Source organism: Drosophila albomicans, chromosome 2R, assembly GCF_009650485.2.
Source record: "Drosophila albomicans strain 15112-1751.03 chromosome 2R, ASM965048v2, whole genome shotgun sequence".
NCBI classification, from domain to species: domain Eukaryota; kingdom Metazoa; phylum Arthropoda; class Insecta; order Diptera; family Drosophilidae; genus Drosophila; species Drosophila albomicans.
In genome coordinates this window covers 20,472,643-20,489,592 of record NC_047631.2, presented here as the reverse complement: position 1 = coordinate 20,489,592, position 16,950 = coordinate 20,472,643, and the positions used below count along the sequence as shown (strand labels likewise).

General features: G+C 38.4%; 1 protein-coding gene across 3 annotated transcripts in view; it reads right to left on the bottom strand.

Moving 5' to 3' along the window:
- The window catches only part of LOC117573437 (5-hydroxytryptamine receptor 1), a 54,067-nt gene extending 39,045 nt beyond the window's left edge, over positions 1–15,022 (bottom strand). For all 3 annotated transcript variants that reach the window (XM_034256656.2, XM_034256657.2, XM_052008174.1), the window contains exon 1: positions 14,020–15,022. The gene's annotated coding sequence lies outside the window, so the exon portion shown is untranslated. The remainder of the gene's footprint in view (positions 1–14,019) is intronic.
- Between the last annotated feature and the right edge of the window lie 1,928 nt (positions 15,023–16,950).

The window sequence follows — 16,950 nt, the reverse complement described above, 5'->3', positions numbered from 1 at the left end:
CTTGGTTCTTTTCTTATTTTTTGACTGATTGTTTTCTTCTTTTTTTGTGTGTCTATACCATAAACGTTTAGTTTCCAATTTTCTAAACGGAACATTTAGTTGAACAAACGATTTGAACTTTCTGTAGCATACTTTAAGGGGTACAAGGAAAACAAAGAAGCTGAGCACATGCCTGGCAACTGTCTGTACATTAACCTAAACAAACACAGACACACGCATATGCCCCTTTTCTAACTGTCGTAGCTCCTTCCCTCTCTAACGTTCGCCTGAAGCTATGACACGCATACGCTTAGTGCTTAGTCTTAACCCGAGGCTATCAAATCTTGTAGCTGACATTTATGTGTGTCTTACTACGGCAAGTCTTAATGTGTTAGCCAAGGACAAGGACCAACTGTAGTCCAAACATACTATATGAATGAATGTATGCGTGTGTGTGGGTGAGTGGGTGTGTGGCACATTCCCTCGTCTACAGCTGCATGGCCGAGTGAATGTGTGTACTATATATAGTCCGTGCTTGTGCTTTTGTTGACATTGATTGCATGTGCGTGTGCGTGTGTCTGACAGTTGTCCCAACAAGTTTAATACTCTTAATAGTGCGATTTTAATTGAATAATATGCAATCGTTATACCGACAACAACAACTACGACAACAAAAACAACACCATCAAACAACCACAATTCCTGTCGCCTCTCGACTTTCCTCTTTGCTTACTTGCTGGAAATAGCATCAACTTTCTCCCCATTGAATACGATTTGTGCACATGACATTGTCGAGTTTGTTTTGCCCACCGCTCTCCGCTCCGCTCTCCATCTGCCAAACTATGAGAATGAGTGCTATTCACACGATTTAGTAGCCTTATAATTGTCAATGGTCCATTATGGAGACATTGACTGGCCTTTGACTCTCTCTCTCCACTGACCGATGGCGCCTGTGGTTACGTCAATCACTTGACTTGACCCCATGACTGTTGTGGCTGCTGAGATGGCATCGTGAGGGCACGAAAGCATCAAGTAACATCTACCAAATGAGACACAAGACAGTGTTTAATTCTACTAGAATGTTGGGTGCAATTCCACAATAATTTAATTGCCACTAAAACCTAACTAAGTCAATCGTCGTCAATCCCAGTTTAATAAGGGTCTTCATCGAATTTTCGAGACTACATAAAATTTTATATTGTCGTATTTGTATTGGTTTTCGGGCGCAAATCACGTGTTCATTCCTATTTCCTGTGGGGCAGACTCACTGCGGGCGGTCTGCTCCTGATGGTCGTTCCAATTATTATGAATTTGTTGTGTTATGCTATGAACTGTTCCATGTCGACCACGGGACAACACAATGTTCCATGCATATTTCTTTTTTTTTATTGATATGATCTGAGCGCAAACAAAGCGGAAGTCAGCGAGACACATTCACATGAAAAGGGAGCTAAGATGCGTGTGTTTGTATTGCGGCATATTTGTTGATATATGGAAAATCAATAAGTTAATGTATTTAATACGTGTACCTTAAATGATTTCGTATTATTTCCGCGTGACTTGCGGTGACTTGCCGATGGCCCCCCATGCCTTAAAGTAGACAATGTGTTTTGGCATTTCAATTAAAATGCCATATATACACACATAATATGTATAAGCGTGGTGTATATGGGTCGTATGAGTGCGCGCAGTAAGCAAATATTTATATTGTGTCTTGGGGGACAGACATCGTCTATTGCTGCTGTTGTAGTTGTGTGCTTATGTTATAGCAATAAATTAAATTAGATTTCAATTAAGCCATGGAATAACAAATGTGCCACAAATAAACAAAGCATTAAATCAACGTGTACATCTCTTGAATTTTAAAGCCACAACCAAGAACGAGACCCTGTTGCAGACTCGGCTGCAATTTGACAAATAGCTAAAACAAAGCGAATCACTAAGAAATTAATTTCTTGTGCTAGTGAAAAGTAATTGGAAGCAACAAAAGACAAAGCCTTGGCACACATACAGGCAGCAGCAACGGGTTAGAAACCCAAGCCAGATGCCTTCTGCATTGCTTCCTCGACCGCAGTCCCTTGGTTTGACAGCAACAAGCAGCAGACTTTGGCTGTTTGCAGAGGAGAGGAAGTTGGTCACAACACGCTTTAAAATGTCACATGAACAATATGTACAAGATATGCATGCACCAGAATAAAAATAAAAATAATAAAAACAACAACTCAAACGAATGCGAATAAGCAGGAAAAAAAAGAACAGAGAGTGCGACGGCAAGTAACAAGAAATTGAAAACGGAAGGAAGCACAGAACAAACAAGCGCATGACATGCAAAAAAAAAAAAAAACAACAAGAAGCAGGCAAACAACCTAACAACCAAAGGACTAGTACAAGTCGATTTCCATTCTCTGTCTCAGTCTGAGTCTGAGACTGAGTCGGCTGAGCAACCCGCACAGGAACTGAAAATGCGCTGATAAGCGAGGAGAGTGCACACCGGAAGCAAAAACACAACCCAAGGGAGCCAAAATGTGGCACACCAGTAAGAGGAACGAAGGAGAACAGAGCATGCACATAATATTTTGAGCGAAACTCTAATACCCTCAATTTCTATCTTTAAAATGGTTGCAAGAACAATTTGAATTTATTGCCATCGCCAATAAGACAATATTTGAGAAGGGATCGAAGTCTCTGAGAGTCAAAGATAGCGAATAAATGACAGCAAGTAATTTATGAAGAATAAAATATGTATTATGTTTAAATTTTAGTGTACTCTGATAGTCGCTTAAGACATAATGCACTACAGGGAATTGTCCTTAAATAGAACTATCGCACAGTTATTTAATTGGAATAAATACAGCTGGATGAGCTAGATAAATACTTTCCATCTTCGCCAACTTAAAGCTGCCTTAATTTTGAGTTTGTCATTCAACTTCTAAGCTTTAACAAAGAGCAAAACTGCCGTTTAGGTCAATGGGGCGCAACGGGAGCTGTGAGATGGCAAAAGTTAAAGGTAACCGAGATGCCGCGAGTAAAATGTCAGCTAAGACGAAACAACCGATGGACCCATGGTGCTGGGGGCCTGGTAGATGTCATGGTTCGGAGCCATTAGCACGACCCAATTGATGGGAACTGCTCATAACAAGGCAGGCAGGCAGGCAGGCAATGTGTGAGGTAATGGCGATGATGGTAAACGTGGAACAAAGACTAAAAATCAATAATGGCCATTAAAATGCAACCCAGAAAACAAGAACTGCACAAAAAAAAAGAAGAGAATTATGTACTAAACGATGGTTGTTGCATGGAAGGCTGTGATGCAAAGGAATGTTAAGTTCATGCAGCAAGGTTATAGGGGTTATAAAAGGACCTTTAATATATGTGAGAATATGAGTTGCGTGCACGACGCGGATTTGCTTAGGCGCTGCACTTACAACCCCCATTGTAGACATTATGACCGAAAAAATAAAAAACACCCATAAATTGAAGCCCAGGGTTAAAATGGAACTAGCAAAATCGTTGTTTAGTTTCCTGATCGATGCTAAAACGCAACGCGTGCCATTTAACAAGGTCGAGGACAAATGACGCTGAAAAAAAGCGACACAAAAAAAAAAACCGGCGAATTTATGACATGTCATAAGGGGAAGGCAACGAAAAGTGGCTGGAAGTGTGGCTGCCCACATATATGAACGCAAATCTGATGCTAAATTCGCTGTAAGATTTATGTGAATGGCGTTGAAAAACATTTGTACACATATTATCTGGCAAGTACATATGCGCGCTCGTCTCGTGTGGGTGGCAAGTGTGTGCACACACATACATATGTGTGTGTACAGCACCCACGACAAGTGCAGCTCCAGCTGCAATTCATTGCTGGAGGTGTCGCTCGAACTGTGCTGACAGCACAGCAAAGTGCAATTAGACGTCGCGACGGCCAAAAAACGAGGTCGACAACAAAACTCGAGAAAAAAAACAGAAAAAAATAGTACAAATTAAAAAATAATACATTTACTATTTGATGCAAAAACAATTGTTGAATATTCTAGAATATAAATGCGCTATTCTGTGCACAAACTGCATTCAATAATAAATAATTAAAGCCAATTAGCATTGTGTGTTAGTTGAATTCGTGTTAAATATGAATTGGAATTGCGTATGCAGTTTCCCATTTGTGCAGAACATCAATCATTCATGAGAATTCCCTATATGTATGCAGCTAATTTGCATATGATGCTGAATCAACCCGATAAAGTTTACCCATTGTTTTAAGTTTGACATATTTTTTCATTAACGCTTTCGTACACATTTCGTTCTATACCAACATAATACATTTATTAATATCTAACGATAAATGGCAATTACAGCAATTGCAGTGATAAATTCATGTATCTTTTATGCAGGTCATAATTTTCATAGTTGAACAAACTTTAATCGAAATATGGTTATGGTTATTTCAGAGGAAAATTGTACCAAGTTTGCAACTTTGCCAGGCAATCAATTTCCTCTAATTGCTAATAGCTGCAAACTGCAGACTGCAAAATGAAAAAGGGGGAAAATGACGTTGGCAATTTCTGTAATGCAGCAGCAGAAACATTCTCATGGAAATGAACTCATGACATTCAACGTACATTCACAGAAGCATAAATAGTAATTTGTTGCTCGAATATTTTCACGTATTCTAGAATATAAAACGTATCGCTTTTAGTTTGTTGATTGTGTGATTAATTTGGCTTTTAAATTATAGATAGCAATGAGTTTTTAGATCTATTCACTTTTCGATTTGGTATCTACAAGCAACAACTAATGGACGGCCTTGGAAACTAAAGTTTTATCAGTACCAAAATAGTTAAGCGATAGTGAAATAGTCGAGATTACAGGTCAGGTTGAACGTCCGTCTAGGTCAGGAGAACCACAAATAATAGAAACAAGCGTGTGTAATGAATAATACACATTTTTTTTTTGTACAAATACTACGAGAAAAATGCCAAGTAATATTAATAATATATTTCGCGTGGACAAATAAATGAATATGACATTTATTTTTATCACTTTGTTACCGAGTCAATGACTTTTATGAATTGCGGTCGCGCTTTCGCTGCGGCGCTAGCTGTTACCGTGCGGCAGGCATTGTTGATATTACGTATACGCACTGCTGGCCGCAGGCAATAAATGCGTAATTAAAGCGTCAAATAAATAATTAGCCAAACATTCCAATGACGTGCTGGTGGGTGTACACTGTACATACATACATACAAAGGTACCAACGATGAGTATGTACCCAAATGCAGCCATTATGCGCAGAATAACACATCAATTTACAATCGAGATACCCGTATTTTGTACACAATCTCAATCGGCTCCTCATAAAACACAATACAAAATGTGTTTTCTTTGGCACGAAAGGCCAAACAAATCACATGGCTATTAATTTTTATTAACTAAATCTCAGCCGTGCACTCTTAGAGCTAGTCCAACGATCTGGCTCCACGCAACCAACACAAACGCAAAGAATTATATATCAAAATAACAAGAACAAGAAAAAACCCGATGACTTCTGATATCAAGAAACGGCCAGCGACGAACCAGCCAAAACAAAAGAAAAAGCAAAAGTGAAATCAGCTTATCAGTAACGTAATTAAGAAGTGATAAAGAACACAGCCACGCCCCCGCCAACCATCCCCCACACCGTGAACCACACACATGGAGAACCGCCAAGCGGCGCCGCTATTTGGATTCTATAAATGTGCGTGAGGTTGCTGATAAGTGCAGGCCGTTCTTATATTTACACACACATACTACGATATGTCCGATGGTAATATCAATTTAGATTTGAATTTAATTTATTTACACTGCCAACAAATATATATGTATATATATATATATTCGAGAAACGGTTAAATGTTTATTTAGGGCGGCGAGTCAATGAATAAAATCAACTGATTTAGTCACTCACTACGGGTGACTAAACATCTGCTGCATATGACAAATATCAAATATCATTTCAGATTACTGAATACAATACTTTGGACAAATGATAAACACACTTCAAGTCTATGAATATATATTGACAGTAGCTAAGCAAGTAGCAAAAGCAACTGAATTACCCCATACAATATAAATAGTCAGATTATTATTATTATTTTGGCCAAGAAGTTCTTCGATTCCTACAATAGATAGAAACGTTCACCTTGTTCAAAAGTATATTTAAACTTTTCCACTCAGCGATAGCTAATACAAAGAAAACTTGTTCAGCAGCAAACGCGCAAAAAAAACCTGCTGTTGACGTGAAGTAAGCTTAACTTACTTAAAGGCATTAGGTTAAGCCGCAGCATATTTTCGCTTTTCCATCAGCATAATAAGGCCGCGCAAGAATTGATCAATCGTTAAACCATGACAAACAAAAGTTAGTCGATAAGATATCAAGAAAAAACAACGCCCCCATATCATCATCAGCTGTGTGTCTAGTCTAAAGACAGCTCACGAAATTTAATTGACCAGCTTATTTGCATGTGCAGCGAAAGCATTTCTTAATCTGCTTAATTGAAAGTGTTTTACTTTGCGGGTCTCAGTTGCAGATTAAGCATACGCCTCGTCTGCCGCACAACACGACGTGAGAACATAATCCCCTCTAAGATTGACCTCGTTTTGTGGATAGCTTCAAAGTGTCGTTATTCTTGCTATCTGCGGTTGCATAAGCGACAAATTCAAATTCCAACTCGAATCATACGTAGTTCATGTTCTCGTTTAATTGCATGGTCAGTGTCAATGCCAGGCAGCAGTAGCTGCAATTGTTGTCATGCAACAGCAACTAATGGCGAATCGATCCACAGGCTTTTTTTTTATTTTAACAAGTGGTCACAAGTGGCTCTAACGCCCCAACAATAACAATAGCAATAGCAATAAATACGATATGAAGCAACAACTATTGCTAATCATCATAATAACGGAAAAGCTTTTAATTGCCTGCTGCATTTGATTACTTTGTTGTTCAAACAAACAATACAAACGATTAATAAATATTTGCGGAGCTCCATCACACTGCAAGTGAGAGATGATATGTGACTTTTTCACTCAGCAGTCAATCATTGCTAATATCGAGAAGTCAAATACTCATTTTAAATATATATGTGTATATTAAATAATTTCACATTTAATAGCTAGAAGACTGTGTAGAGTATAAGACTTTGACTTTGACTTTCGGTTTGTTTATAGGCCGCTAATTAATGGCTAAAGCTGATTACATTCAATTAGCGAGCTCTTCAACTTTTGCATTGGGCATGGCAATTATACAATCAGGTGAAAGATGTCTACAATTAGTGCAGCCCCCCGCGCACAACTCCGCCCACCATCTCTGGCTGGCCGGTTGGCTGGCGGCCATATATGCAATTAGCCGACAGAATGAAGTAGCGGCACTCGCGAATGTCTGGCGAGGCATTGGCTTTGATTAATGGCAACAAGGAGCTGAGCACCAAACACACAGACAAAAACACTCACACACTTATACAAGGAGGCACAGGTGTATATATATGTTATATACATAATACCACATAAAGTAGCTTGTACAATGTATGGGCACTCAGGCAGTTTGGCGTACAACATTAAAAGCCCCGTCACACACACACACACGTACATTTTACATATATAATGCACCCTTGAGACTTGGCCAATTCATTGAAGCCAAGACGGTAATGGAACCATTGGCTTGGAATAGTGGGGCAAGTGCAGTCAGGGATTTCTGGGCACTTAATTCCAACATGTTTCGGTTTGGTTTTGGTCTGCGTTAATGTCCAATCAAAACAGAAACATTCTCTGGCACAATAGCCAAGCAAATGTTGTGATCTGGCAATTTGCAATTTAATAAATGAGAAACCAAACACTTGAAGAATTTGCCTAGACTTTCCGACACACAAAATTAATTAATTGCATTCAATCCAAATGTTTCAATAAAACTTAATGTGTCTGTGGTCTTAACACACTTTGTGCCAGTAGTTGAACATCATCTGACGAACTGTCATCTATGTACCAACTTAAATAGCCATTTCATTTAATTTATTAATTAAAATATTCTATCTGAGAAATCATGCAACACAAAATTTTGTGTATTTTAAACTTTCAATCTAAATTACTTGATTTTACAACTCAACTGGGAAATAGTTCAAGTCAAGTGTTTAGACTGTCGATGCTTGAAGTTTGCTTTAATTACAGGTGATTAAACATAATTGATTACGAATATTTAAACCGACGACTGGAAATTTGTTCAGCCGATAAGTGTGTCAGCTGGTCCAATTGACCGCACTTTGCTAACTAACTCAATAGGGAAAACTTTTAAAGCTGATTTGGCAGTATGGTTTGAAGTAAACTTTTGCCAAAACATTTAACTCGTTGACAGGCAAAGCGGAACGCACAGGAGAGTGAAGCAACACGACTCGAAGGACATAAGCCACAGCAGACAATGATCAACTTTGTCAGGCTGCTGCTGCTGCTGCGGCTGATGATGAGCAGTTGTCAGAGCGACCGCAGAGAACATCGCTTAAATTCGCAATTATGGCATTTTAATACACTGACGAGGCGTAATTGGCAATTCTGTAACTACTGTCTGCTGCCTGCTGCCTGTTGCCTGATGCCCGTTGCTTGTCGTCGCCTTCGGTCGTGTTGGCTGTCAACCGTTGACTGTTGCTTTCGCTCTGCAACCAGCAGACAGCGGGCTGCCTGTAGACAGATGCCGTGGTAGAATCCAAAATTGTGGCAGACCATCAATATTGTCTGGGTGTGTGACACATTGTTGCCGAAAGCGCACACGCTACGTATACGCAATACGTGTGGAGCGTTGCGTATACGCAACGTGCTCGAGTTTTGAGATTGATAGCAGGATCAAATGGTATATCGCAGCATGTTAAGTGGAGTGTTTACGTGTCCTGCTTCTTATTATGCTTTAGCGAGTGTGCGTGTGTGTGTGTGCGTATAGCGTTTTAATTATGCCCATTGTGGGCGCCTTCCACAAGCCACAAAGCTAGCCGATGAGCCAGTGAAGCCAGCTCACGGCAGCAGAAGCAGCAGCATCAAGGCAACAGTCAGTCCAATCCATGGAGCTTAATGGCAGACATTAATTATGCACAAAATTAAGATATATTATGCACGCTGGAAAGTTTATTATGCCTGCGGCCAGAGTACCTCAGCAAAAACCACCGCTGCAATTTGAATTAATCAATTTAAAATGTAACTGAAAAAGTGCCGAGCTTAATTAGTTTTTCATAATATCTGTAAAGACATTCTTTTCTGGCGTTTCGTTATGTCAATATTAAATTATAAATGCCAACGTTTCAATTAAGCAGCCGCTTACTGTTCTACTGTACTGTAATTCCTGCCCTCCCGGGTCATTCTTGACATGAAGTTGTCGTTAATCCGGCCTTCATGCCACGCCCCTCAGGCGTGTTGTTATTGTTGCTGTCGCCGTTGCAGTTTTGCCCAATCAATTTAATTTCAATGAATTGGTTGCCTTCTGGTAATTATATTTTTGTTTGTTGTTTTTATTAATTATGGAAATCGCACAAAGCGAATTAAAATTTAATTATTTGATGGCTTTAAGAGCAAATCAAATGATGCATTTAATCGAAAGCCGCTCAACTGATTTTAATTCTTTCCAAATATATGAAATTAAATCGAGTTAATCCAAACATAATTAACTGCAATGAGTATCGATAGCAATTTACATTGAACCCCCATATCAACCCAATTTGATATTTGAAAGAGTTCAAATTGTAGAGTACAATATGTTTATATTTGAAAATTCTAACTTTTTCCATCCCTTCCTGTCGACGCAGACACTCAACAAACAAAAAAAAAAGACATAGTTGAAATCCCAAAATAACACAAAAGTAAACCCCAAAAATGTGTGGATAAAAAAGAGTTTATTAGCCTAATGAGCTATTATCCAGGCACCTTATCTCGTCAAAGCTGGAATTTACGAGCTTCTAATTAACTTTTAATTAAGTTGATTGAAATTTAAATTGAATGCGAGCAGATAAAACAGATTTACAAAAGTATCTATTCATTACGGTCATAATAACACAAGTATAACAACTAAAATATCAAAATCTAAAACTTGCATAATAATACACAATAATTAAAATGGTACAAATTAAATTTAGGTCGTATTGCAATTTAATTCTGTAATCCTATTATGAATTCAAATGCATGCAAGCACAATTTATTCATGCATTTCAATTTTGTATTTACAATAGAAGTTTGGGTGCAGCTGTGAGCTCAAGTATCGCATTTTAATTGACTTCGAATATTACTTGAGCAAATTTCCGGCCCGAAATCAACAAAAGAGAGAGAGAGAGAGAGAGAGAGTATAAATGCGAGTGAGAAAGACCAAACTAAAGACAGGGTTAATAAATATGTTTGTGTATAATCAAGGACTCAATTGGACCTTAAACTGGAATTATGACTGCAGGCATTCGGTTTATTGGAATCATGATGGATGGATTGATGTAGATCTGCACGGTTTCTCATTAGCAGCGGCAACTAATTAACATAAGTAATTTGCTTTCTGCTCGTCCAAGAACTGCCAGCCACATTGACATTGTAAGGACTTTAGGGGATAGCAAGAATTACACCCAGAACGCACATTTCACGAGCTATAAATGGAGGCGCGACCTGGCGTTGGCGGACACAGATGCCAAACAGTTTAAAGACTAAAACGGAAACCTCATCCTCATCCTCAGCTCCACCATCGCGCCACAATGACGCTTTTGTACCTGGCTAATCACGGCCAAGTAGGTGGGTGTATCGTGTGGTTCATTCATTTATCTTTTGGCGCGAATAAACACAAAAGAAAGCCGCAAATGACAAGCGCACAAAACGCAAACACAGCACACAAAACAAAGAGAAGAAAAGCAAAAAGCAGCCAACAACGACAAAAAAAAAAACGGTGGCTTACATGATGGATTTCCAATGGCATTAGATGCCATCCAGCAAATGATATTTAGTAAATAATATTGCGACGCTTCTGCCAGCGACAACTTTGCTGTCAACGACGCCGTCGCCGTCGCCGTCTGCGTCGCTGTTGCCGTCCATGATAGCGACCTGGGCGGAAATTAAATTTGGTCACGTTAATTGCCCCCGATTAGAGCATTTCGGTCATTATGATAAGCGCCGTGGCTAACGGGCAGCTCGCCTGGACATTGGCAATGACAATGGCAACGAGAACGAGCACGCGAATGCGAGACTGCATGTGTGAGTGTGAGTAGACTCATAAGACTCAGTTTGTGCATGTGAATGACACGAGAAATTCTATAGTGACCTCTCTCAATAGTTATGTGTTTGAATACTGAGCAATTGGACAGCTCCCGAAGCAGTTAACTTTGAAGCGATTTCGATATCTTTTTGCGTTGGCTGTATGGCAGCTTTGCTGTGATTAATTATTAATTAATTAAGAGCTTTTCAGAGCTTAGTTGTCATTACGTTCACTTTTTTTTGTGGTGGTTTGAATAGCAAAACGTTTATTTTTCTCATTTGGCAAACGTTAAGCTGGGGCCCCGATTTCGGTGGCGTATGCGCAATATTTGGCAAAATAAACGCCCGCTAGTTGGTGGGCAAACAATGAGCCAAGCCCACGCTTCAATTACATTTCCGTCACATTTCTGCCACTTCAGCAGAGCTTTTGTTTGTCACTTATTCTCGTTTCTGTTTTTTTTTTTCATTGTGTCATTCATTCATTTTTTCACCTTTGTCTCTGGCACGCTAAAGGAACACACAGCAAGCACTGCAGGAGACATTCATTCTCACACACACTGCGGCTGCGACTATGAAATCACAGCACAAAGCAAACAATGCTAGAGTGAAGTACGTCGGAGGTGTCTATAAACTTTATTGCGCATACGACGCATTGTCCTTCTTACATTTGCCCTTTTGTCTGTGGGGTGAATTTCCAATTGGCAAAGGGCTAGTCGTCATAGCAGCAATTAAAGTTCGAGCTAATATGCATTTTGTAAAAGCTGTTGCCGGCACAGCAGGTAGATAATATCTCGCATTTCAATTCCCTTTGCATAATAAAACAATAAAGGCTAAACAGAGATAAAATTTACTAAAATCAAACTGTCAAACGAATGTGTTTGCAAATGCATTATAGTTTTTGGTAGCACAAAATATGATATATATTGGTATTTTATGGTAAATGGAATTTAGAAAGTATGTTATTTGAATGCCATGCAATAAAACTTTGATTAAATTGAGATTTATTGTATGTTAAATGCACAAATAATTTTAAAACATTTTAAAAGTTTATTATCCCATCTACTATAATTTGAAAAGTTTTTTGAAATGCCTATTTTAATTTCTACGAGTAGCATATTAAAGCCAGGTATTTATGAAAGTTATGCCGAAAATGATCATTAAAGCGATTTTTGAGTACATCAAAACCCATTGTCCTTCTTACCTTTGATATTTTGTCTGTGCTGTGAATTTCCAATTTGCAAAGATCTAGCCGTCATAGCAACAATTAAATTTCATAGTAAAATGCATTTTGTTATCTTCAAAGTATTGTCATATTTTAATTCCCTTTGCATAATAAACCAATAAAAGGCAAAACAAAAAGGTAAACTTTCATTAAATCAAATTGCAGATTATATGTCACACGAATGCGTTTGCAAATGCAAAATAGTTTTTGATAGCATAAAATATATATTGGTCTTTTATGGTAAATGGAATTTAGAAAATATTTACATGCCATGCAATCAATTTTGATTAAATTGGCATTTATTCAAATGCACAAACAATTTATAAATATTTAAAAAGTTTATTTTCCCATCTACTACAATTAGTTAAAAAGTTATTGCAAATTCTACAAGTAGAATATAAATGGCATGTATTTATGAAAGTTATGCCAAAAATGATCATTAAAGCGGTTTTTGAGTACATCAAAACGATGTTGCACCACTTAAGCGCACATGTGGCGCCCCATAAAAAAAGGGGGAAAAAGTACGAGTGACGCGAAAAGAGTTTCAGGTACGAGCGACACTCCCAGCTATAATAATCTGCACATCAGCTGCAATTAGTGTAAGTGCCCACATGAATTGTTTTACATCTCTTGGCAACGTTCTTTTCACTTTTCATGTTCAAGGCTGTTGTGCAGTTGTTGCCGCTATTATTGTTGGCATCATTTCAACACGAAGCGAAACGACACACACCGCACGGACACAGACACGGACTGTGTGAGTCTGTAAGGCAGTGTGCCACTCTCATTCACTCTGTCTATCTGTCGGTCTGTCTGTCTGTCGGATTGACAGACGAGCGAGTGAGAGAGTGAGACGCTCTTGCCGCCATGTTGAGTTTTATTTGGTTTTTGGGCAATTAAGTTTGTTGTTTTGCAGTTAAGTGTAAGTGTGTATACAAACAGGCGAACGCACTAAGTGCACTTGTATGGGTAATTTCTGCAACTTCAAAGATACATTTGTATCTGCAATTGTCGGATAAACGAGGCGTAGCAAATGCCAGGCCATACGCTCATATTTTCAGCATAAATCAAGCAAATATTCACTTGATTCCACAAAAGCCGATACACTTAATGAACCGCTTCATGAAAAGCTACTTCAGCCTTTGAGGACTTTTAGTAAATATGCCGATTTATTGAAATTGTAACACAGTTACACAAATACACTTTTATAACCCAGGCAAGGACAATCATAAATCTCTGCAGAATACTGCAATTAGTAAAGAGATCAATCTTTTAGTTGACTTTAGCTGCATTTAGGTAGATCAATTTGCAGAGACTGCGTCATAACTATGAACATCAAGCACTTTAAGTAGTACACTTTATATCTGCAATGAACGATGGAAATTTCTTTTGTGAGAGATAGAAAATGTCACGATAAGTAGAGGTGTTGAAGCTCTCGGCGTGGATCTCAAGTTGTCAAACGATTTGATTACGAATAGCGGGAAGGTGGCAGCGGTCGAGTGAATACACAAATGTGTACAAGTGAACAAGTGGAAAGTCTTAAGTGCTAAACAAGCAAATCTTAATCTAATAACAAGCATACAGATACTTACATTAGGTCAACGGCTGGCTAGGGAAATCTCCTCCCACCGCGTTCTCACTTTTTTACTTCTTCTCTTTTATCGCTATCTCTATCTATCTACGTATTTATCTCACTCGTTTGGCTGCGTTCGGCGTCGTTTGCATAAATAACTTGAAACGATTTTTTAAATGCTTTTTAAAAAGTTGCTGAACAGGTGCCAACTGTCGCGCTGCGCTTAACGCACAAATAATAAAGACACGCCGGAAAATTAAAATAAATTGGAACAAAAAAATAACATCCAAATGCTAGAGGTGCGTCAAAGTTTTGTCCAGGTTCGTTTAACGCATTTATTTATGTATGTATGTACAAATCAATAAGCTAACTATAGTATTTGCTTTCTTTCATACACATTTCATATTATTAATAGTTTTTTAAATGTTCATTTGAGGCAACAAAAAATAAATGGTCGAGTATCGAGCATTAATATACATTTTTCAAGCATTTTTCTCGATTCTGGCCATATTTTTCTTGCTTCTCTGGTCAATTTATTTGGTATTTGTATAGAGCACTTTTCCATGAAACATTTTCAGTTGCGATATTTTCGAATTTATGACGCGAACCAACAACAACAATAGCATTTAATTTCGTTTCAATTGGAAGTAGCACAAACAATTTTTCGTAGACAGCAAAAATTGTTTTGGTTTCAATAATTTCCGTTTTTCCGTTTCGAATTTGACTTTTTTCTCACTTTTATTTTTGTATGTTGTATTTATTTAATTCAGCAATTTGAAATTCTCACGCACTTTTTTTGCTGCTGCTGCTTTTGCTGTTTATTTTTCTGCATTTATTTTTTGCGTTGCGTTTTAGTTTGAAGCAGTTACGCTTTTCGCTGACCGTTACGCGCAGTCGAAAAATTTCAAAATCCAGAGGAACGTGAGTTGAGCGCGTGGAAATTGCGGACGCGTCGCACAGTTCCCGTCCGCCTATTCACTTGTCGCTGCCCTGATGCGCGCACGTTGAAAGTTTAACTGTAAATTCGGAACCCAACCGACCGACCGACCGAGCGAGCGAGTGAGCGAGCACCAGCAGCGACAGCGACGTCGACTGCGACAGCGACTGAGGCAGCAGATAGCAGGCGACAACGGCGTCGGCAGCCAACAGCAGGCGAGCAGCAGCCAAGGCAAAAGCAAAGATGGGAAGCAGCAGAGGCGCCAGCTCGCCTCGTACCTGTGTCGGCGTAACAGCAGTAGCCCCCAACAAGCAACAGCAGCAGCAGAATTAACATTAACAGTTCCAAAAAGAAAAGAGGTGCCCGCCGCACTCTCTTTCTCACTCACACAGATGCGCACTGTTATCAGCAGCCGAAGTCACAACATTGTCGTCGGTGTAACAGTATCAGTGTGTCAGTGGGTCGCTCGGGCCCCTGCCGCTGCTCTTTGGCATTGAGAGCGAGCTTCGTGTGTTCTATAACCTTTCTTTCTCTCTCTCTCTCCCGCATTCGTTCGTTTGCTCTGGCTGTATTCAGCGCTACGCACAGAGAGCGACTGACACACATTTATCGCATGCGATAAATCGTGTAGAACAACAAGAACGCATCGGACATTATTATGAATGACTTTTTAAAAAACCTTTTAAATCTATATATTATTGAGTTTAACAATAAATAAATATCGAATTGAATAGTATACAATATGTGTTTGCTTTTCCTGTTTTTTTATATCTTACAAAAATATTTGTATTACTGGAGTAAATTTAAAATGGCGCCCGAATAAACGAGTCCTGTGCTGATTGTAATAACATTACGAGAGAGAATTCGCAAATATGTTAAGTCAATAAATTAACAGTGCTAAGCTGAGAGTATTAACAGTGCAATTCTTTTCGTAACAGAACACAAAGATTTCCATAAAAATATTTGATTAAAAATTAATGGAGCACGACACTTAAAATTGGAAAATTATTCAACGCAATTGAAAATATGAAACTGCACAAACCAGAAGTGAGACAATTATTACACTTATCTACATCAATTGGTTCTTAACTAATAAAAGCAAACGAATCGTATTAAACTCCACACTTAGAACTTGTAAACAAAGATTGCAATTCCATAAATCAGGAATTCTCTAGACGATTACTTGCCGAAAGCATCGTACTTTCAATGTGTTTCATATCCCATATGGATTTGCGCATAATAATAACCAATAATCAAAACAAAATAAATTAAAGCTTTATAAGCCAAACATCATCTGTCAGAGGGCAAGAGAAGATACATAAATCTTTAGGCGAAACTACACGCGCGCCGAACTCGAATAAAATGCTTGGAATTATTATTATCTAAACAGAGGGGCATTCATATGCCATCGCCAAAGAGCACTTGGGTTGTGTAGTGCTGGAAACGTATTGAGTGCATGCTTCTGTATATTTATTGAGCATTTTTCTTTGTTTTTATTTGTGGCTTTTCAATTTGGAAAACATGAAAAGAAATATTTCCAATCAATTGGCAAAAAGAAACCAATAAAAGCTCATATGCGAACACCGAACTCTGGCACACCAATAGTAAAACAAAAAAAAAAATGTTGACGGAAAAATGTTGTTCATTCATTAAAAATAAAATTTCATTGAATAGGCAAACGTGCAAAAACAAGAACATAAAACAACTTGCCGGATGGTCAGACAAAATGCACTTTATCTGCGAACTCATTCACACCTCTTCTTGTAAATATAATAAAACAAATGTTTGTTTTTGCATACAAGTAAATACGACTGGGGTGAATACCCCTTTAAATATGTACGTTTAAAGTAGAATTGTATTTTAGCTGGAAGAACAAAATCGTATATTTCAATCGCTTGCTCAAGAATTGTTTTTAAACGATTCATACAGCATGATTCAACTAATATACCCTCTATAGAAGCGTAGGGAATGTAAAACATCAATAACAACTATAACCACAAGAGCACGAGTAGC